We start from the raw sequence: 23,904 nt of genomic DNA, 5'->3' as shown, positions 1-23,904 counted from the left end.
TTTGAATGGGCAGAGGGCAGCATTGATGTTATTCATAAATAATGATGACAGTTTGAAGTGAATTTCACTATAGACAGTTTCAATGGATAAATCGAGAGCATCGACTTTGAAAATTATCAGAAACAAAACGTTTTCCTGGTGGTCAAGGAATATAGATACTAGAGAAAAACCAAGCACAGATTTCAAAGGCAGGATTTTCCACTAAATTAAATTTTCGGCTATGATTAGTGATGACTTCATATTTTTAACATTGCTTCTGATGTTGATAAAGATGGAAATAATGATAAAATTTCTGATTGCAACTAAGTGTGACATCGTTTCTATAAATACTATGCCCACGAATACACGCGAACTTATTGGACTCCGGATGTGAGAAGAGCTAGTGAAATCATTATTAATGTCAAGGGAAAAATATGATCAGCTATTTTCAAACATCCTTTCGTTTGAAAATTGGGAATGCCTGAAATCTGTAGGCTGAATAGTTTTTTCCAGCTTTCACTCGAATTGAGGGACAAGAGTATAAGCATTCGAATAAGTATGTACCTAATGGAAGACTTGGGATTTTTTATTGAATTACGAGTAGGCCTACCGATACCTATATACACTAAATTTGAGTGTCAAGTAATTATGCAAGATAAAATTCCATTTTTAAAACATCATTCCTATCATAAACACTAACTGTTGAAAAACAAGTATTTCTTATCGTATAATTGGTTAGAATATCACATTTCTATAAAAAGCAAAAATGTAATAATATAGGCTATAATTTTATTAGACATCCAAATCTCAGAAGAAATAAAATAATATTGGTGAAAAAATACAATACGGTGTATTTTACTTTATTCAATTGTTCTAAGCACTTGTAATACATAAGTTCAATTTCCTGCACAGAAGAAGTATGCGACACTACTAACAACTCACGATATGTAATAATATTGTTATCTCTTTTCTGTTTAGGGCTACTTGTAATATTAATAGAAATAAAAATCTCAGTACCCTTTTTTGAATTATTTTATAACAACCTGATAGAATAAATTTTTGAAAATCCCAATTTGGTCCTTTGAAGTCTTATTGCTTTTCAGCAATGGGATGAAACAAGAATGATGTTGTAAATCACAAGATTGTAGAGCATTAAATTATCTTTTATTTCATGTATAATTCGACTATTCAACGCACCCCATACGACTGTTGCAGCAGTTTTAGTTTTTAGTGTCAAATCTCAAGATTTGCTACAAGTGGCTTTTTTCGAATATCATACTATTCTGTCATCATAAATTGGCAGTGTACTTCAGTATGAACATTCATATTGAGTACCTATTGGAACGTCTGTGGAACTAAACACAGGGGGTGTTTATATACTTCCTACCAAACAAAGTCACTCAAAACTAAAACTGCTGCAACAGTCGTATGGGAATGCGTGAAATAGTCGAATTATACATGAAATAAAAGATAATTTAATGCTCTACAATCTTGTGATTAGCACATTCTTGTTTCATCCATTGCTGAAAAGTTATAATACTTGAAAGAGCGAAAAAATGGAAGAGAACTGGTTTTTCGAAAATGCATCACTTTAGAACACAAATATCTCGAAAAGTATCAGATTTATCGAAAACCTCTACCGAACCAAACTTGTGGGGAATTTATTGAGCTTCATTTTTATGTAGTTGATTATATCAATAGAACACATTGTTTCCAAAATATAAGCATGTAAGTACTAAGTGGAAAATGCAGCTTTCAAACCACCCTCATCCTTTCAGCACATGATGTAGGGGTTGGGATTTTTGATATCTCACCTCCAAACTAGTGTCAATAAACTGCAAAGTCGAAAATTGTGTTCCAAACATTCCCTCCAATTTTCATTGTCAACTGATCTATTGTTGCTGAACAGAAAATTTCACTCTAAACACTAAAACTGCTGCAACAGTCGTAGGGAAATGGGCAAACTAGTGAAAAAATACATAATATTGGAGATAATTTGATGCTCCATCAGCTCATAATCAGCAAGGATTTTTTCATCAATCGCTCAAAAATTATAAGGCCAAAAAGATGAAAAAATTGGAGGCAGAAGTGTTTTTTCAAAAAATGTCTCACCTTCAAGAGCGGATATCTCAGAAACTATGAGAGATGTGGAAAAAATGTAAAGGACAAAACTTGTTGGTAGTTTTGTAAGCTTCACTTTTGCACAGAATACAAATATTCATAAGATGCATAGTTTCCGAGATGTATGCGAAAAATGATACTTTCAAACCACCCCTATCCCTATAGCACAGGGAGTAGGGGTGAGGACTTTTGATATGTTAATTCTCTTACTATCCTTAAAAAAGCTGTGGAATTGAAAATAGTGTTCTAAACTTTTCCCTCTATACCTTTATTTCAGCATTCGTAACCTGGACTAATTTTGAAAATGGCATGAATGTTGAAACATGTTGTGATAAAATAATTTAAAATAAGGGTACTGAGATTTTTATTTCTATTTATATTTGTATCGTTATTTTTTCTAATTCCAAACGTATGCACCAACAATATAGTAGATTGAACAGGTCTACTATTATGAATTTGAATTACAACAATAAATGCTCAATTGAATAATATTTTTTACTTGATAAGTGATAGCAGTGAATATCACACATTTTATAACAGTTTTTACAATAAACAGTGAGAAGTAGTGATTACAAAGCAATTAAACTTGTCTTTTCAAACGATATTTTCCTCTTTTCATATTGAAACATGAATAGGTGACAGTAAATAGTTCCAAGGTCATGAAATAACGGAAATTAGGCGATAATAAAACTCAATATTTACACCGCAATTGGAATTATCTAAGGAGATATAAAACCGCAAGTATACTCCTGATATTACAAGCAAGTCACTGAAAGTATCAAATTATTGAGAATAAGAATGTGTCATTAATTTCGCAATACAAGTTAATCCTTGTTCATTTTGAAGGATAAAATTTCTTAGGTAGATAAAATGAAGCTACTGAATTTAAAAATAAAAGAAATAAATTTCATTTTCCATCAGATATTTATATCATTTTCCATCAGAGACAAGAGAAAAATAAATGATGATTATTATAAAATTCAAAAAATCAAAACACTGTTAGAAGAGAACCCTCGAAAAATGGACAATTACAATATGTAAAGTAAACATTTTTTTGAACCAAACTCCAATTTATTAATTAATTTCAAAGTTTTCCTATAATATTCATTCTTTTTCTCATTATTTCAATATTATCACATCGTTTTACTCACAAAGAATAAGAATTGTAGTCAAAGATCACTAGAACATTGCATTGTGACTGCAGAGGTCATGTTATTGTTATTAAATTGCCAATAACGGAATAAATGACTCGACAATAGGAATGCGAGAGCAATCAAATGAGTAGAGAGTGACCCATCAATAGGTATCTAATTTCATGCACGATTTGATAAGTGCATTGCGCAATCGCAGTGCATTGGGTCAGGAATGTGATCATGGTTTGGTGTCACGCTTTGTTTGGCATCGCAAAATACTAATTTCACAACCGCGAGTGGTCAAATATATTTGTTCATCATTGTACTTTAAAGTGAAGTTTTATTACAGCAGACCTAGACAAGGAAACAAGGGAGGGTGTAATTTCTTCTTCATAATACCAAAATGGTAATTCTATTTTCTACTCTATCATTATTTGGCTAATATTTATGGATTCAAATCTGAGAATGATAAAGGCGATCAATGTAATGTTTGTTCTACTATGTACAAGTTAAGTCAAAGATAGTGTTTATTAAATAACACTAAATACACAAGTGTGTATTAAATAAACACTATCTTTGACTTAACTTGTGCATAGTAGAACAAACATTACATTTTGCGCTAACGTGCCACAAAGGGTGTTCAGGAAGAATTCCACCGGTTCGACAATAATTTGAAGTTTACACTTGCGTAGGGAAGAACGATGGAGAAACAGCTCAAATTCACCTCTCCGAAGATGGGAAGATCAAAATCTTTATTCGAAGGTACTTCTAGTGAAGTGTGTGATAACCGTAACAAGTCTCAAACACCAAATAATGAAGCTAGAATCATGAAAACTCATCAATTTGATGAATTCTATTTAAGGATCAGTCTTTTCATACTTTGTAACGGTAATTTTTCCAAGATTAATTTTCAATAATCTATGTTTTGTCATTCACGCTCATGTTTTCCACACATGTTTTAATTATGAATTCTGATAAATAACAAAGAACCGTAGCCTATGTGTTTGCTGATTATCAGTATTCAACTCGGCACAAATTATAACAAAGACTAGTTAAGAGAGATAGTATAATAATGTGGGTCATGGCTAGATTATTACAGTCACCTTTAGTAGTTAAAGGTTGACGCTAATAATGAAATTATTCAAGATATCATTTATAAGGAAACTGAAAGTATATTCATGTTTCCTGTCAATATTGATTTATTAAGAGTAGAATGTGGTATACGATAAATCATTGACGAAAGTACTTAGATTCAATTTTTACAGAATTTTTTTAAATTACTGATTTTTATTCAAATTTGGATAGGCTAGTGTTTTAAAAAATTGTAGTTATTGGTAGGAATCATTATCATCTACTGTATTAAGATCAAAGTTCAGTTGACAGCCGGCTATCAAAAAAAAAAAAGGAATACTGCTGTAATAATGAGTTTATACATGGAAATCAAATCAAAGGTTTTCAATTCAAAATTATCAATTTGATCGTTACAAATTTATTAATGCTTTCAACAATTGATAAACTAAATTGCATTAATAAATTTCTGGAATAAAAATTTTCCTCAAATTAGCCTACGTCATATCATTATTTTTTTATCAAACGGATGTTTCAATCAAAAGCAATAAATGGAATTTAAAAGTAATTTATTCATACAAGACGTGCAAGAGAATAATTTATTAATCTATTGGGATTTAAAAAAGTACTTAATTCTTAAAATACGTAAAATTGATTGATATCTACTAAAATGATCAAACTGAAATAGCCCAGCCCTGAATAATTTTAACATTAGGAGCTACAAAAATAACGGGGATAATTCCTGACCAGAAAGTGAATCACTTTAATCCTAACTCTTAGCTCTTGTATACATTCATTGATGAATCGGGGGGAGAATACCTCCGGGAACTCAGTTCTGAGGTCAAGTCTACACTCGTGACATGAAAATCAATCCTAACCGGAAGGGCTGGGTTCGATGCTTGCCAAGTTTTGATATTTTTCCACAGAAACACGATTTGATTATATCTGCCGAACTGAAGTGGAGCTGAGGAGTTGTGAATAGGTGGAGAAAGGATGAGTTCTTGGGATTGGAGTCAAGTGAAGGGTGAAGGAGGGGTTGGTGCTAGTCAATCGAATCAGATTGGTTAACACAAGAGTGGAGAGTGACTGACTGACTGACTGGCTTTTGATCGATTAATGCTATCAAATAACAATGCTTTCAAACTCGCAAACAACGAAACAACTCATAAGAACGTGGTCAGAAATATTGTCTTAATAGTTTACTATTACTATAACTAGGCTACAGCCCCTAGATCCTAGACCACATCATGTGTAATTTTCAATGTGCGGTATTCAAAACTAGATCAATCAAGATTCAGACTAGAATCAAATCAAAACTATAGTGAGGTCCACGTTATAATAGCAGTGTTTGATTAGCAATGGTATTGCTATCCTTGTCTATCATTCAACAAAGCAGATAGCACTATCTCTTTCTCGATTTGCTCTGTTGCCAGATCGTATTTTACAAAGTAGAATTAATAATTAACAAAATACTTCATCTTGATTATACAAATTTATTATGAAATTATTGAAAAATTTAATTTCTTGCTTAATAAAATATAATTGATTATTTTAAACAAGAATGAACAGTTAATATTACATTAATAAACCTGTATCAGCTACCGCCTATTGAAGGCATTGACAAGACAGAGGATCGGCAAGATTGTTCTCCTATCTGTCTCCACTGTCATTATAACGTGGACCTCACTATAGAGCAAGACTAGAGACTAGAGATGATCAGACATGAGATGGATGTAGAGATGAAATTTATCAAGTTGCAGGCTACAAGGTTTTATTTCGTATTTGGATTGGTGGGCAAGCATGAAGTAATGGCTTAGCATTTATCTAAATCTATATCACAAAGTGAAGGGTTCCCTCTTCTGTGCCTAAATGCAATATGTGATTTGAGTCTGTGGATGCTGCATCACTTTATAATAATAGGCTACATTAAAAACTATTAATAATTGATCATTATTATCATCGAATGAGTTCGTTTAGGCAAAAACCTTGAAAATTCAAAACTGATAACAGGCTTTTATAGATGAGATTTATTCATAATTTGATCGAATTTATCCAACTAATTATCAAGTACCATACCGGTAGTCTTATCTATTGGCAACTCAAATCTCAATTTCAAGTCTAAGAATCAAGTGTTTAATCTAAAAACATTTCACATTATAAATTAAAGGCTAATCTAATTGAAGCAAAAATCATATTGAAAGAAGACTTCCCTGAACATTCAAAATTGAACTTATGTGGAGTAATTGAAACACAAGTATATCGACAGATGCAATTCAGCTAGTCAATATCAAATTGATAACAAAAGTCAAGTGGGCAACTTGTTTGATATTGATGTAAAACGAATTGAAAATTAATGGACGAAAATTGAAGAGCTATCACTCTACTCTATCTATAGCTATTTGCGATAAGCTCTACTAAGTAAACTGTGAATTACGGTATTTCTAAAAGATAAGAAGAGGTTGCAAAAATGTAGACATCTTGAATTGCTTTGAAGAGGGCCTTGACGCCAGATGATTCTCAACGTCAAGGATTCATTGACGCATGAAGAACCAGTCTTTCATGTAGTATCATTGGTTTTTCCTAATGTGGTTTCTAATATTCTTGATACCGAACTATTGAAATATTCATGAAACTGTGCTTCAATATTGTTCAGGTTACATCATGTTACATGACATCCAATTGTCACATTTTTGTTTGAATTCTCATCTTTCCTGATAATATATTTTTACTAACTAAATAATAATTCACTTAGTGATTCACAATTCATGAAAATGATTGGGGAAGGACCAACATGCACCACAGCTCAAAACTGTTCCTCTCCGAATTTTGATTCGTAAATGTACTAGTACAAAAATCATGTACCCATATTCCTTGTCTTGTCTTTACTTCTTGTTCTCTCCTCTGATCCTTCCTGCTACCTCTTTCTTCTTCTACCTTTTCTTCATCCTCATTTTTATCTCCATCTTCTACAATTATTATTTACTTCTCATCCCTTTTCAAACGGCTCCTATTTTTAAGAGTGCGTTCTAACCTCTTCAAACCTCTAGAGTGTGTTTAGAATGTCGCCTAAACATTGAAAGGTTTCATATGCAGGTGGAGACGTTTATCAAAACAGCAGGTGTGCACGGGATCCTGTAGGGTAGACCGGTAGACCCATATCTTTTTTTTCAATATACCTCAACTTTCAGCTTTCTTACAATACACGTAGTATCGGATGGTTATGAGCTTCCTTCCAACAAAAATTGCTTGATTATTTGAACTATTTGACACTCAACATGAATCATGAATCAATATTCCCCCAATAATCAATAATGACAAGAGTTTAAAATTATTGTGAATAATACATTAATATTTTAAATGACTATATATTTTGTCTGAATATAGGAAGTCATCATCTTCTGTGACGCCGGCTCTAGGACTAAGAAACCAGGAAGTTATTAGTTGATAGAAATGGAACTCTTATCACACTCTACTCTGTTTTTCTTTGTGCTCTGTCTATTCTTCTTTCATCTCATATTACGTTTATTATCTGATTCTTCAAATTTTATTAGTCGTACCATGCTTCTTTAGTAGGTTGAGACGTTGTTCAGATGAGTACTGTATAGATGAGTTCTGTATTATTGTGGAAAAGAATATTATAAATTCTATATACAAGAATCCGCAATCAATGAAGCCTCAGTTTTCATCACGTGGTTCATCAGAGATTAATGTTGTAAAAATTGAATTTCATCCTCTATTACCATAAAAACATAAACAGATAAGTTGGATTTTACATTCAATTAATTAATTACAAAGACTAAATTTCAAATCAACATCAGAATGAATAGCAACTTATCCCGAATACCTCCAGCAAAAATCAATCTTCCAAAATAAGTTGTAGCTCTATAAGTTAAATGTAATTATAAGAGAGATTCGGTTAGGTTATTGAAGTTCTAGCAAACTATGCTAGAATTACATCCCAAAATTATTGCGAAATCACTCCTGAATGGAAATCCAAAATTTATCTTATTCACAAATAGTAATTGATTCAAGAAATACAAGAATCATCATCAAACAAATACTTTCCTATTTTTGTCCCATATTTTCATTCTCATGTGACATTTATTTTCAATTCCTAATCAGAGAAACATTTTGTTTTTCAGCAATGTAAGAAAATTTATTTATTTATTAAAAACATGGAAGCATACAGGATTTATCTCAAAAATTGTTTCCAAAACAACACAATTACAATAGTTCATTACACTTAGAGTACAGAAAAATAAGAATATTGAAAAAAAATTAAACTTCAATAAAAATTAAATACTACTGCAGAGCAATACCACATTACAACTGATGCAATGAGTAGTGCATTTCAATGATTTTCATAATCATATGACAATCATAATCAAAATCAAAATTGATCATATTCTTTTCATAAACCCTGTTATATTTATAAAGATGGGACAGTGACAATGACCACACTATCATGAGTGTAAAGGAACATCAAATACAAAATTACTCCCAATTATGTAAATTGAAAATGCTATTCTTCCACTACATATAGGAGCACATGATAGCTATCTACTTTAACCAAAAACAATATATACTTCAATCACCACACATCGACAGAGCAAGGTCGAACCAAAGGAAACGTGAACAATGCTCTGAAATTACTTTTAAAATACAATTCGAGAACACATGGTATCTACAAAAAATAGCCATGTGTAACAATGACAACACCTTAATCTCAGAGTATTGTTAAACAACATCAACCAAGTAATCTAACAATAGGTAGTATTCTTGAAAAATAGAATTTTAAATTCAAATTTACCTGGACAAAGCTATTCCTTGCACAATAACCCAACTGAAGTAGCACTAATGAGTTGATAAACGACGGTTATTTCAAATCTGTCAGGTGAACCGAGAACACACTACACATTATCACCGGGTTTCAATATTTTACAACAGTTTGCATAATTGAACCGAACTGGAAAAAGTTTCGAACTATGCCAGCATGCGACCACGTTTCTATTTCTGTTAGGGTGTTGACAAGCGGTAACTAACCGGCGTTTTCAGTTGAAAAAAGCAGTGAGAGCTCCTGGCGAGCGATGAGAGAGCTGAGAGCAAACTGAGACTGAGAGAAGCCAGACACGAGACACGAGACACGAGCGATTGCCGAAGGAAGGTCTGGCGCTCTCACACAAAAAGGAACAAATTCTCTCTGTACTATGAACTCTCTCCCCTCCACTCGGCCCACCTTTACACCGTCTGTTCTGTGATAAACCGCCAGGTTCACAGACAGGCAAGCGGGGGTGAAACGAAACAGTTTGCAGAAGGTGGAGGTATGCGAATAATATTTATGAAGAAGTGTATGGAAAAATATCATCCTAAAATGAAATTAACCTTTTGGTAGTCATCCCAACCACTCAACCATGTATTCAAACTATGTTGAACATTTTTTGATTGAGGGGATTAGTAATGTCTTTGGTTACTATTTTCATTTAATAGAATATTCTCTTGTTGAGAAAATAAAGGAAGTTAGTTCGTAAAAGAAAAGAAAAAGTTAGTATGAAAAAAGAATATTATGGAATAAAATGAATTTTATGTAATATACTAATAAAATACTGGGTTCGCCTATTATAGTAATTCATTAGCCTGAACATAATCTTTTTGGAAAGTATGGAATTTAGGAGAGCTTCAGAGTAGATCCTAACATTTTCACCAATAGAAATAAAATAAATGAATATCGGGCCTGGCTCTCCAATGATTATACACAATTCAAATCACATTTTCATTTTTATCACAGAATATTCTGCTCATAATGTAAACGAAATGTAGAATGAGGTTGGATGAGTATTCAAAATTATCCTTTCTGTGATTGTTAACCATTATCAAAAATACATTGTGATGGTATAATTTTTAGTCCATTTTCCTTCCCTCGCTTTCAAGTTGATAACAAATTAAGGTCTTGAACAAGAGCGTTTTGTTTGTCTGAAAACCTTTTTTTAATCTCTCCTTCATTTTCATTATTGTAATTGTTCATGAAGAAGAATGATAATAGAGGAAGTACCAATGTTTTCTCTATTGAAGAACTTCTTCAAATTTCCCAAGCATTTCCAATATTGGTACTGTATCGTTACCGTACTAAATCGATGCACCAGTTTGCTTCATCTGCACACAATATTCCTGTTGGAAACAATTTATCTGGTAAACCTTCCCTCATTCTGAATAATTTGGGAATGCTTTTGGTAATTTTTATTTTTCCATCATTCAAACCAGCAAGTATTTCTTCACATATTCATTGAAATATTTTTATTTGCTAGGGTGATGCCCACAGAGCTCTAGGCTAGTGCGTTGGTAATAAGGCGGGTGAAAATGAGAGATGAGTGGATCTACAGTATTAGGTGGGTTCCGAAATACCGGGAGCGATTATCTAATTCATGAATGATATTCAGAGGAGTAGGCTCAAGTGCTCACCCTTCCAACGGGAGTAGCAGGCGCGAGGCGCATGATCCTCAACTCATCTTAGCAATAGCTTATCAGCTCCAACATTGAGTCAAACCGCTTTCCGTAACATTAAATTTAATATTATTGTAGCAGTGATAATGTGAAGAAGAAAATAAACTCAACACCCCCCTCCCCAAGAACCAATGACGCACTCCTGCATATTCACACCCCAATAATTCGAGAATTCCAATTAGCACCACCCTGTGAGCACACCTGCAGTAATTCTACAATATTCTAATTTTTTTCTACAATGGTTTCTAAGATGTTTGTTAAGAATTAAATAAATTAATGAGATGCACAGTGACTCCATCTGCAATCTTTGAATTTTTACTAACTGGCCCATTAGCTCAGTTGGTTAGAGCGTCGTGCTAATAACGCGAAGGTCGTGGGTTCGATCCCCCCATGGGCCATTATTTTTTGAAATATTTGATTATTGAGGATAGTTTGATAAAAAATAATGATGTTTGCTGTATTACCTTACAAGTTATTCTCAGGTTATTTCTAGTCCAAAAATAATTCTCACCAATTTGAATATTTTGGCTTCCAATATTCTAATAAATCCACTTGCATTCTACAGCCTGTCTCACCAACTTGGACAGAAGATTACTGTTGGATTATTATTTCAACACCGTTTCAAGTAATAATTGTTTATATATTTTGGTAAAAAAATAGGGACAGAGTAAGAGCTGCTGAGGAAGTGCGATCTATCACTGACATTACAGATCAAACTAATTCCAAATTATTCAATCATAAAATGATGTATCAACTGAGATGAAATAAACAATATTAAAATTAATATAAAGAGAGGAAGCAAAATAGCTTTCATTTTTATATCATTGCAGTTCCAATTCGAAAGTAATGCATGTAATGAAGCATATTATGTTATATCCCCAAAGTAATTTATAGTGTTTGGAAAAAAGCTTCATGGTGTGAGGAATAAATAAATTAATAATTGAGGAATAATGGGATAAATTCATCATTAACTAATGACACTATCAAAATTTGGTAATTGAAATAAATAGTACCATTAGCTAATGACACTGCAGATTCCAATATTAAAATTTGATAATTGCAGTAAACAAGAAGAAATTAATGTTGATCTGTCGAGATTGAAATATTGTAAACTAATTGGAAGATTTATATAAAAAAGTAATTCATTGATTAAATCATTACTTATCTTCAATCTATTAATTTTGTTTAGAAAAAATCAATCACTGTAATTATTATATTTTTATTTGTTAATAAAATTAAATTAATCTAAATTACAAAATACGTTTAATAATATTGGATCGAGTGAATAAGAAAATTTCACTTAAGAGTTGGTTTCAATAACGCTTTCTACATAGGTGAAAATAATAAATACATTTCTGGAAGAAGCTAGATTAATTCATTGATCCGAATATATCGTTGAAACCAACCAAAGTTAGTCTGTTTCCCACTTTCAACAAAAATGACAAAAAAATATTGGCCCATGGGGGGATCGAACCCACGACCTTCGCGTTATTAGCACGACGCTCTAACCAACTGAGCTAATGGGCCATGTTAGAAGCAGAACGTGAGAGAGCGCACATCAAACCACAGCTCCTAAAACTAACATACAACGCTTCTTCAATTAAAATATCTTGCCATTTATTCAGTAAATCAATACTAAATTTGTCTAAAATGATCTAGTTTAGTTTGAGTAATATGAAATGACTCTTATATTGCTGAAGTTCAATCTTCCATTCTTGGAGGAGATCTAGATATAGCAGTTTGTGTAGCAATTGAGTTTCCTCTCTTTAGCCAAATGCTTTCCTCCTTATAAGGCTGGAAAGGTGTTTGGTGTGGTGAGCACTTTTTCATAAATCAGAATTGTTCAACAAATACTAATCTATCTAGGGAACTATAAAGTCTTTATAGTTCCTTAAATCTATCGAGATGTATATTGATAATCAATGTATCGATTTGTTCTTGGTATTATTATAATTAATTGTTCAGATTTATTTGATTACCATTTTTAACTCAAGATAAAGGTACTTTAGTCCTGATTTAGAACTCCTGTACTTCCAAAGACAAAAACTAGAAAATTATTTAGCAAAGTTAACCTCAAATTTTACATCTCTGCCTCTGCTCCAATAGTACCGTAACTGTCGACTACATCTCGATAACGATGAACATGTACGCCTATTTTGTTTAAATTTAAATGCAAGAGAATAACTCACATATTTTGTAAAAAATATGAAAGTGTAAGGTTTGACAAACACAGAAAAGTTGGTTCAGATTGAAGCTGAATAGAATTGATGACATCAAATCCAGACGTAGCAGTGTAAGTACTATCCTGATATGAAAAAGTGCTTACCGTTTGGTGTAGGCAGATGTCAAGAGGAATTTGATGAGAAAAATATTTTTCCCTGCACCTACTGTCTGAAGTACTTACTTTACTCCCTGAAACATAATACAGTACTAATGTGTCACTTTTTCGCTCTCGGTAGTAAAAAACAGAAAAACTCCCTAGGGAGGAAAAGTGACTCCATTTAAATAACATGGGAAGCATCTGTATTTTAAAAACTTACATTGTAATAGGTAAGAAGGTCTAAGCTCAGATGAGGAATCATATAGAGAAGTCAGTCATTGAGGCAACTAAATTCAATACCTCAACCAGATTTGATCAACATATGAAATATATGTTTGTATGCTAAAATTATTACAAACTTCATATCACTATACTAAAAAAAATGTATAAATATTTTTTTATATTCCATGCTATTCAAAATACCAGCTAACGAATATTCCTTATTAACTAATAAAATTCGAAACGAGAACTTCATCATAGCTGTAGTTGTGGCGGCCATTGTTGTTACAACTTTTGCCGACAGATAGCGCTATCGGCGGAGAACTGTGATTACAAGCCAGCTGTTTCTGTTTCCTTTTTAGATTATGTTGTAACACATTGTTTGGTCACGTACGTTTTTAAAAAATATTTTATTAGCAGTTTTTATAAAAATGTAGGTGGAGGAAAAATGTTGTGTATATCACGAGTGAAAAATGTTTTTTCTCCCTCAGGAAAATTGTCGCCCTCGACTTCGCCTCGGGCTTCAAACTTTTCCCTCAGGGAGAAAAAACAGCACTTTTCACTCTAGATTTGCAAATAACTATTTTGTAACAAGTTACCAAGACCGAGTCACAGTGTTTCACTGCTTATTATTTCCCTCTTCACAGCAGCAATCATTTTTTAAAGAATAGTCCGTTTTTTAAGGAAACTAAGGTTTCCTAATTAAATTCCTCTAATATTTGAACTAAGATTAGTTCGGTTGGTGGAGACGCAGCTTTGCAGCTTTACTACGCGATAAGATAATTATTGGGCTTTTGATGATTTTTAGTTTTGAATCTTCTAAGATTAATTTGAATATGCCTACTATTAAATTAATATATTTGAACTATTTTTCTATTTCAACTTGTGATGTTATCAGATTGAAGTTTCTTGGAGTATAAGTTATCAGGAATATACAGAGGCTTTTCAATATTACAATCTAATCTAAGTTTGAAGAAAAACATTTACAATAATGAAAACACGGGAATATTTTCTAATAATATCACGAATTTATAACTAGTAGTTCTGTGAACAGTAGACCTCGCCCAGTTATAACGACGTCCTAAACCATAAGCACATCCACACTGAAACACTACCTAACTATTTATTTGATCAGATCATGCTTACACAAGATTTAATTAACATATAACGCTTTCCGGAATTTAGCGCGAGAAAACCAGAAGACATCTAGGCGCCCAGTTCTTTGCATCCTATTTAATAGTGCATAAAAATTGCATTCAATGAGGCATGCAATAAGTCTACACAGCTGTTAATTTTTTACCAAGTTACATTGAGATATTGAATTGCATGCGTCATGGCATGCAATTTGTAGTCAACTCGACAGCTGATTTATGATGAATAATTCTATAGTCTGATTTTCACTCTAATATTGACGTATGAAGGAGGCTCCTTTTTCCTTTTATATTATCCTTGTAATGCAAAATTTCCAAAAACCTTGTATATACGTCGACGCGCAAATTAAAAAGGAACATACCTGTCAAATTTCATGAAAATCTATTACCGCGTTTCGCCGTAAATGCGCAACATAAAAACATATACACATTTAAACATTCAAACATTAAGAGAAATGCCAAACCGTCGACTTGAATCTTAGACCTCACTTCACTCGGTCAATTATTATGAAAAAGTTAAAAAAATGATCCCATAGTAGATAAACAATTTATCAATTGAATAATATAAAATGAATAAAAGAACAATCTTGAAAAGAGAGTCTTACTAAAAGATGATGGATCAAGACATGAATAAGGATGCTTCATTTTGAACCTTACACCAACAATAAGAGCAATAATGGATTGATTTAGACATTTGACTGACTGCATGAGAGAAGATATATCGATTGAAATTAAATTAAATGAAAATACTTTTTATTAGGCGATGTTAAGACTTAAACTACCTTTTATCAGTTGCTACTAAATTTTTTCTAGTTTTACTAGTACAGAATTGATGAAATTCAATCATAATACTCTCCAATCATTCTTTCCAAAAAAAATTAGTATGAAATAATGTATTGGCAATATTACCATCCAAACCGATTGATTCAAACCGTGATTTTTTGGAAACATATCTTCCCAAACAATCATATATTCATTCAACAAACATTAATTTCCTGAGTAATTTCAGTATTACGCATACTGGTCAATAGACCCTTTTAAGAGAAAACCAAAACCTTACAAATATTTCTATCAACTCTCAATTGACTCTAATATTGAACGACCTGAAACTAATTTTCATAAAGGAAATTGAAAAATCTCTCTTCACAGTGCACTGCAGCCAGTGCACTCAGTTACGTAAAGCCACGTTTCTGAACTTAGTTGAGAAACAGACTTTACTATTCCATTCATTAACGTCAAGACATTAACCAGTACAACGGATCGCAACCGAAAGTCATTTAAAAAAGGAGAAGGAATAAAAAAAACTAAGAGAAGGAAACTAGTGCAGTAAAAAGAAGAGAAATGGCAAAAAGAAACGAAGTTTCCATAAATTACTCAGTTCCTTGAGTTCAGAATCTTTTGTAAATCGACCTATATTCACCGAAGAAGAAGTGAATCAACTCACAAAAAGTACTCCAATAGTGGAACAGATCTTCTGCACTATTATAAAGGCAATTTTCCATCAGTTATCCAATTCGATGCGTGAAAATATCAAATGCTACAAAAATTATGAAACAGTTTTCCAGTCCTAGATTTTGATCAATAAACCGATTCAGTAACGGAGTTTAATTGAGGTAATTGGCTGTGAATTTTGATTGATATAATATTTGTCACGAAATACGAATGTTAACGTCAATATAGTATATTTTGCAATACTCAGCAAAAGGCCTAATGAAAATGTTGGAAATACTGATTGCGGAATAATTTTGTTATAGTTCAGCAGTTACAATAAAATAAAAAGGGGTATAATTCAATTATTGTCAATCGTGAGATGTGAATATATTCTAATATTGATAATTTTAATTCAGATTAAATACTTGTCTGAATAAGTTTGATATTATCAGAAAATCAATCATAGATTAATTTAATCATTGAATCACTTATTCTTCAATCATGAGATTAAATATGTAATATTGTCATGAATTAAAACATATACAAATTTGAAATGTATAATTCGTACAATATGTCTTGAATATGTTGTTCATACTTTTCATAACACAAAACACAATTTAAAAAATGTTTATATAATAATAATAATGAACTTTTCTGATCACCCATTACCATGCATAATAAATGACATAGAAGTGCATACAGCTATACAAGTTCATATTAAGAAATGGAGAGCAGAATTAAATTTAATAGTGTACTATACTGTTATTAACTAGTTCGACTAGTGCTATCACTAACTCTTTTTCTAATAATTCTACGGTACCTGAAGGTTACAAAAATTATTGTACTATGGTATAATACTGTTCTTTAATTATTCTATTGTACCATACGAATACTGTAAATTTGAGGTTTATGCTTTGATGTTCAAAAATCAATGCTCATTGATCAAGTTGAAATGATGTTTATGAGTTTTGAATATTTGCCATTTACTCACCATTAAGCCACCGAAAGAAGGCTATCTGATCTGCTATCCTACTCCAGTCGAATCAGTATAATCCGTTTGTTTCGTCTCCTCTTCAAGACATTCAGAGTCTCTGACATACGTTTCGGTAATTTCATTCATTGCAAAGAGAGATGGTGGCCCACTATTTCCTATAAGTAGAAAATAACAAGGATCATAAAATTACTTCAGATACTGTTGTTGGTGAGATGTTGTGATATCTATCCATAATAAAAACACTGGAATGTTGTCAGAAATATTTCTGACAACATTCCAGTGTTTTCATCATAAAATTAAATTGAAAATGAAATAAAACAACATGAGAATGGATAACACTACATTATTACCTATAAATTCAAAATAATTTGAAAAAATATATAATATGTGAATTCTTAAATTAAGAAATTTAAAATTCTCTGAGAATCAAGTTCAAGAATTTAAAGAAATACTAATAATCTTGTGATATAAATATTGTGGTTTTCATAGATCAGGTTGTATGCACGAATCAGAATTATTCGACTCAATGTAATCTTAGTGAACTATAGTCAATTATAATTACTATAGTATTGATAATTGACAGTACAAATATGACAAATTCATTGCAAATATGAGATGATAGAAGTAATTCAAAAATAGGAGAAAGAAACGAACAAAAATATGAGTCCAATATCTCAGAATTAATAACCGTAGGACCTGTACTCATCATTTGAATGAACAGCAGTTCTGACAAACTCATTGATAGTCACCAATGTGAGCAGCCTAATCAATAAAAATAGTAAATACTAAATTTAATGAGAAGAGATACAAGGAATAGTGGAATTAATAGCTAAGTAACTAAGATTTCAGAAAAGAATTGGAATAGCAGAAATAGAATTAAAGCGAAAAAATAAGGGAAGCTTTCTTCCAATAACCATTAGAAATAGGAATATTAAAATATCTATTCAATTCCAATCAGAGCGCACTAGAGCAGTTGTGATGAACTGTCGTTCTACAGACGCTGATAAAGTGTTAAATAATATATATGTATACTGCCGTGCTACCAATTTTTCCTTAAACGGTTGGAATAGCATTTAACACCTATCAACCTAAGGATAGTTGTCGGCTCCAATGAAATAGATTCTTGATAAACTGTGAATGGATCTATTGCCTATGAATGAGAAATCCAGTTTTCAGAGCAAATTAACTTATAATCTTCAGATGAATTTATACAAATACACAAAGAAAAATATATCTTAAGCCTAATTATTTAGAATAACTACGAACTAAAATACTTATCTAGTTTACAGTTGAAACACAGTGGCTATTGGCTTGAAAATACAAACAGCTATTTAATAACAAACTAGTACACAATAAACTTGTATAAAACTCAATTTAAAACATTAATAACTTCACTTAAACAGACAATAATTCAGAGCACAAAATTACACACGCAACAGCCAGCCATGTTTTCAGAAGAAGAAAGAACAGGAAAAGACCTAAGTTGCAAGTCACGAAGCCAACGCCTAGTTCAGTATCGATTTTTACAGACACGTCACCAAAAAATTATAACTTACAAGTTTAGAATTCACATTCTACATCTGTTCTCAATAAAACTTTATTTTGAAAATGTTATTTTAAATTTATATATATTCTATTTAAATAAACTATTTATCTAGTAATTTGTTAACCCTGCCTCGGTGACACCATGGAACAATGCAACAAACATTTACGATAATAAATTCTCCGTCAAAAAGTTTGTCCGTCTATTGATAACTCTGACATTTACTATAAAGTTCCATAGATCTCGAATTGAAGATTCGATTCAAATGTGAGAAAAATGTAATATTACAATACATTATTTTTATTTTACATTTATTTGATAAGTAACAATGCAGTTGTTCATGATTTTCACGGTAAAGCTGAAATTTCTTAATAACCCTACTTCAATGTAGTGGAAATTCACATCAGCATCTTTTGAAGGGAAGAGAGGCGGAAAAATGTTTTTCACAGACCATTACAAGAATTCACTTCTCAAATCAATCTGGGGATCAGTATCTCAAGTGAGATTTAACGCGGGGTTTAACCATTCTAATCTAATTTGTCATTTTCAACAGCAATCACTAATCAAACTTAATACAGGACTTGAAATGTTAATAAAGTGTAATGAAACTCAACTTGGATATTTATTTATTTCCACAATCACAATATAAAAGGGAGAGAATCAACCGTCTAAACCCAAAATTGTTTCTCTCCCTAATTTTGATGAAAATAGTTTAAATGAGGTTATAACACTTTTATAAAAAATCACAAAAATTGAAGCTGTAACAAAAACTGAAACAAAACGTGTAGGATTAGCAAAATATGAAAATTTAGAAGAAAAAGTGCAAATGTTGTAGGGGGTTTCTCCTTCCTCCTTTTCCACATAATTATAGCAAGTGACAAGGACACATGCGAAAAACAAAGGCAGTCCATCAATGTGATGGTGGCTGATAGAATCGATAGACCATCAGATATCGGCGGCGTTTCGTGTTTCGTGACTAAGTAGGCGCCAAATTGAATTCCAACGCCACCACTACAAAAACACTTCTTTTTATTATCACCGACAATCAACGTTGGCTGAGGTTAGTCCACAGGTATGAATGCGTTCAGAGGGGCAGACACTTTGCAGACTATGGACAGAGCAAGAAGTTTTGAGAAGAAGGTACTACAGGAGTGAGTGAATGGCGTAAAATTAGATTGATTGATTGATTGAGTACTTTATTTATGTATATTACAATATATACTGGCTTATACACTTATATACAATAGCTTACAATACAGCAAAGTTTTAGATGAATTTACATAACATAAACTAAGAAAATAATTATTGAACTGTACAATGATATGAAAAAAATCAATTTGGAATAACTATACAAGATAATATTGTAATGCATCTACATAAATTGGCGGAGCTTTGGACATATCAATGTCCATTCTTTGGGAAGAATATAGAAAATATCCTTCCCAGTAACTCTCTACCAAGGTGGGTAGATTGATTGATTGATTGATTGAGTACTTTATTTATGTATATTACAATATATACTGGCTTATACACTTATATACAATAGCTTACAATACAGCAAAATTATAGATGAATTTACATAATATAGACTAAGAAAATTATTATTGAACTGTATACGATATGAAAAAAGCAATTTGTGATAACTATAGATAATATTGTTATGCATCTACATCTTAGATGAGAGATAGAATAATAAGATTAGAAGTGGAAGTAAGAGTAGAAGAAGGAGTAATAGTAGAAGTAGAAAAGTAGGTATTGGGAGTAGAACAGAAAATAGAAATATAGTAGTTAGTAGAAATGGGAGTAGAAGTAGTGATAGAAGTATGAGCAGATCTAAGAGTAGGCTAAAAGTAGAGGTTAAATTTTATTTGAATACATAAAATTGTCGAAAAAATGCAGGTCTAAAATAATAGGCTGATAGATAATGGAGTGAGTAGGCTATATTCGCCTAAAGTACACTCGAATATAGAATATTTCAAGTCTAAGTAGCATCACCGAAATTATGACATAACTGTTCTGTTTCACATGAGTAATCCGCACCATAAATGATGGCATCGCAAATTTCTTCTACAGTGAATTACTTTTTATACTGGATAGATGTAATTAAATTTTCAATAATTTTTAACATTTCAACAAGGTTTTTTTAATGTTGTAACCTACTTTTCTTCAATTCTGAACGCAATTAGATTCTCCTAGTCACTACAGTATTGAAAATACAGTTTTCATAGAAGTTTCCTAATAAAAAAACTCTTTTTAAAATATATCAATTCATCAAACGATTATTGCTACATTATTTACTGTTCAAGAACTATGATAGGGAAAAATTCTAGTCTATTAGAAAACAGAGAAAAAACATCCTATACACTAATTAATAAATACAATATAAAACTTGTAGTATCCTTTTATTAAAACATTTTAACCACTAGTTTCGACCTACTTTGGCCATTTTCAAGTTAAAATGGTTTACTTTTACTTTTAATAAAAGGGTACAAAAAGTTTTATATTGTTTTTATTAATTTGAATAGAGTATCCCATATAAGTGAAGTGTTTTATCCTATATACTGTAAACTTTGAGGATAAAGATGATGCTCACATCATTGTGCTTGAGCTCCGGGAAGGATGAAAAAAGTAAATATAGTTTCGTATGCAGTTTTAGATTTTTCTGGGCTACCTAATAGGAAGTTCAAAACTGGTGAAGAGTAAAGCAATTCTACTTTAAGCATCCTCCCTTTAAATGAAAGAATCGAGCTAATCAAAGCTATTCAATGTGACTCCTATCTCAAGAGGTGAGGGTACCAAGAGTCAAACAAATTTTCAACTTGATAGTTTTCTTAATCAAATCAGCTTCCAGAGTTTTTTGTTCTGAGGGTGTGTGCACATAGAGAACGGTCTTAGGAGAATATAAATAAAGATATCCATATATTTATGCCCTTCTAAGACCGATGGAACTCAGAACGCCATACAGCTCTCTGTGTGCACACACACATACATACACATGCATACCAACTTTTATGCTTCTTTCGTTACCCACACAAGCTCTGCAGAAGGTCTGCCGCTTTTGCAAGGGTGTGAGGTAGTTTTCCAGCGACGAGTGCGCAAACCCGTAACCATGGCAACGAAGCGAGCGTCATTCAAACAGCGGCTTGCTACCTCCTCGTGTTTCTCAGGCAAAACCGCAAAGTTCGCATGCCAGTCAAGTCCACTCTAAGCGCGCGTCTCTAAGCCCACTGTGAAGCCTCAATTAAGCCCCAAATTTACTCACGCAAGTGTCAGACGGATTTGTCAACTTTTTTCACGCTTAAATTGTTGGTGTTTATAGATGAACTATTGTGATTAAGTGTATACGAGTGTTAATTGAGGATTTCATAAAATAAATTCAGGTAAATAGGTTTTTATGATTTTTGTCGATATTAAATTCATGTTTGAAAGTAGTAAATAATACAAAATTATAATATTATTATAACACTGTATCTTAATCTTTCGTAGTTATAGAATTAAAAAAAAATATTCAATTCATTTAATTTTAATGAGTATGAAAAGACTTTTAGATTGAGAAGATTTTCTGTTAATTTGTCAGAAAAATGCTTTGATCCAACAATATTCAAAGTAACGCATTCATAAATACATGTTTATTCTACTACTATTTGACAAGGTCATGTATGTATTCTACTTCTAATCAAGGTAATGAGAATACACAAGGATATTCTGATATTTATATGCTTTTTATCTTCTGACATTTTTTCCTGTAAATTATACAGTGTAAATTATATGAAGATAGACAATTATATTGAACTGTAAAAGTAAATCAGATACATTCCAGATTTCAATTTATTTTGAATAATAAAATATTATTCACTGTCGCATGCTCCTGTGAAAAATAATTTTTATTATAATATAAAGTGGATTTTTGACAATTTCTTAAGTCTCTTCAACTATGAAAAAGTTCCACAACATCAATATATTTATTCTGCAAACTTAATAAAATATTAATAATGAGAAGCATAGAGAAGGTCATAGACTTACTCTATGAGTTATAGAATAAGATATTTCTCTAAAACAGATTACACTCAATCGGAAAATACAACGTTTTTGATGAACTTGATCTCTCAAAATTCAGTGATTATTTTATACGAGTTGATGAAATCCTCCAATTGATGGAATAGGATAAATAGGAATGGGAAATTGATTGATAACAATAATGGAATCTACAATCCAATACTACATTGAAAACTGATAATAAAGTATTTTGAAATATTTTTTAGGATTAATTAAAATTTTCTCAGCTGCTCTTTATTATTATATTAAAAAATTTGCGGTTAATAATTTCATTCGCTAACACAACATTATAATCTCTCAGTCCAAACACTTTCTCAGAAGTGTTACAATTCAATGTGACATTATGATAATGGAATGAATCAATTTATTATATTTCAATTTAATCAATATGTTATATTTCTAGCTTTCAAGAGTAAGCTCAATTCTAGTGTTTTGAATGACGGAAAAACACAATTGATAATACAATAAATAGAATAAATAAAATTTCATAGAATATATTAGTGAATTTTAAAGCTTTTTCCATTTATGATGAATTAAATTTACTAGTAGTTCTGTGAACAGTAGACCTTGCGCTCAGTAAGTTACATTGACCTGTTGTTATGTTCTCTCAAAAAATAAAAAATAATTTATCAATTTAAAAAAGTCTAGAAAAAATCCTAAATAAACATAGAGCTTTCTGTTCTACTGTACGGTGACGTGTCGTCCCGGAATGTGAGTGTGAGCGCTGTTATCAGGTCTGGATGCAACTGTCTACAACGTTGATGGAAAGATAACTTTTCAAGATGTTCGATGTTTTTGAACGTGTAGTATTATAGTCCACTAAACAGCTGATTTATGATGAATAATTCTATAGTCTGATTTTTACTCTAATTTTGGCGTTATAAGGAGGCTCCTTTTTCCTTTTATATTATCCTTGAAATTAAAAATTTCCAAAAACCTTGTATATACGTCGACGCGCAATTTAAAAAGGAACATACCTGTCAAATTTCATGAAAATCTATTACCGCGTTTCGCCGTAAATGGGCAACATATAAACATTTGAAAATTAAGAGAAATGTCAAACCGTCGACTTGAATCTTAGACCTCACTTCGCTCGGTCAATTATTTAGTATTTTCGTACATGAAGTTGATAAAAAATGAAAAACAGAGGAACCATCATATTTATTGCCGTCATGATTATGCTGTTACTTTGTTTACTAATATTCAAGAATGACTTTATTCCACCTAGAATCGCTCATTACTCTCTATCAAAGGTTGCATTCTGCTCGACGGTTACAGCACAATCAGTTCCAAATAAGAATGTCACTCTCTCAGATTTTATTTATAATGATTAATTACACTTATTTTGGAATAAATGAAGTTCAAAAAATCTGAAAATAAGATAAACCATC

The 23,904-nt window shown here is 31.7% G+C and overlaps 2 protein-coding genes, 1 long non-coding RNA gene and 2 other non-coding genes across 12 annotated transcripts in view; 2 read left to right on the top strand and 3 right to left on the bottom strand.

The window, feature by feature from the left end:
- The window catches only part of LOC111050274 (unconventional myosin IC), a 79,759-nt gene extending 70,275 nt beyond the window's left edge, over positions 1 to 9,484 (bottom strand). For 3 of the 4 annotated variants that reach the window (XM_022336570.2, XM_039437084.1, XM_039437085.1), the window contains exon 1: positions 9,112 to 9,484. The gene's annotated coding sequence lies outside the window, so the exon portion shown is untranslated. The remainder of the gene's footprint in view (positions 1 to 9,111) is intronic. The other variant, XM_022336573.2, reaches the window with a different exon arrangement.
- Positions 9,485 to 11,123: 1,639 nt separating this feature from the next.
- On the top strand, positions 11,124 to 11,197 carry Trnat-ugu. The gene has a single exon. It is a non-coding gene; the product is annotated as a tRNA-Ile (tRNA).
- A 1,055-nt stretch (positions 11,198 to 12,252) lies between these two features.
- On the bottom strand, positions 12,253 to 12,326 carry Trnai-aau. Its single transcript has one exon. It is a non-coding gene; the product is annotated as a tRNA-Ile (tRNA).
- Positions 12,327 to 16,891: 4,565 nt separating this feature from the next.
- LOC120353418 overlaps positions 16,892 to 23,904 on the bottom strand; it is a 55,036-nt gene continuing 48,023 nt past the window's right edge. The window contains exon 5 of the long non-coding RNA XR_005572370.1: positions 16,892 to 17,069. This is a non-coding gene — a long non-coding RNA (uncharacterized LOC120353418). The remainder of the gene's footprint in view (positions 17,070 to 23,904) is intronic.
- The window catches only part of LOC111050272 (kinesin-like protein KIF12), a 59,848-nt gene continuing 57,556 nt past the window's right edge, over positions 21,613 to 23,904 (top strand). For all 5 annotated transcript variants that reach the window (XR_005572369.1, XR_005572368.1, XM_039437082.1 and 2 more), the window contains exon 1: positions 21,613 to 21,837. The gene's annotated coding sequence lies outside the window, so the exon portion shown is untranslated. The remainder of the gene's footprint in view (positions 21,838 to 23,904) is intronic.

The sequence above is a fragment of the Nilaparvata lugens genome, chromosome 10, assembly GCF_014356525.2.
Source record: "Nilaparvata lugens isolate BPH chromosome 10, ASM1435652v1, whole genome shotgun sequence".
Taxonomy (NCBI): Eukaryota; Metazoa; Arthropoda; class Insecta; order Hemiptera; family Delphacidae; genus Nilaparvata; species Nilaparvata lugens.
Note: the sequence above shows the minus strand (reverse complement) of the source record. Positions and strands in the feature narration are given on the sequence as shown.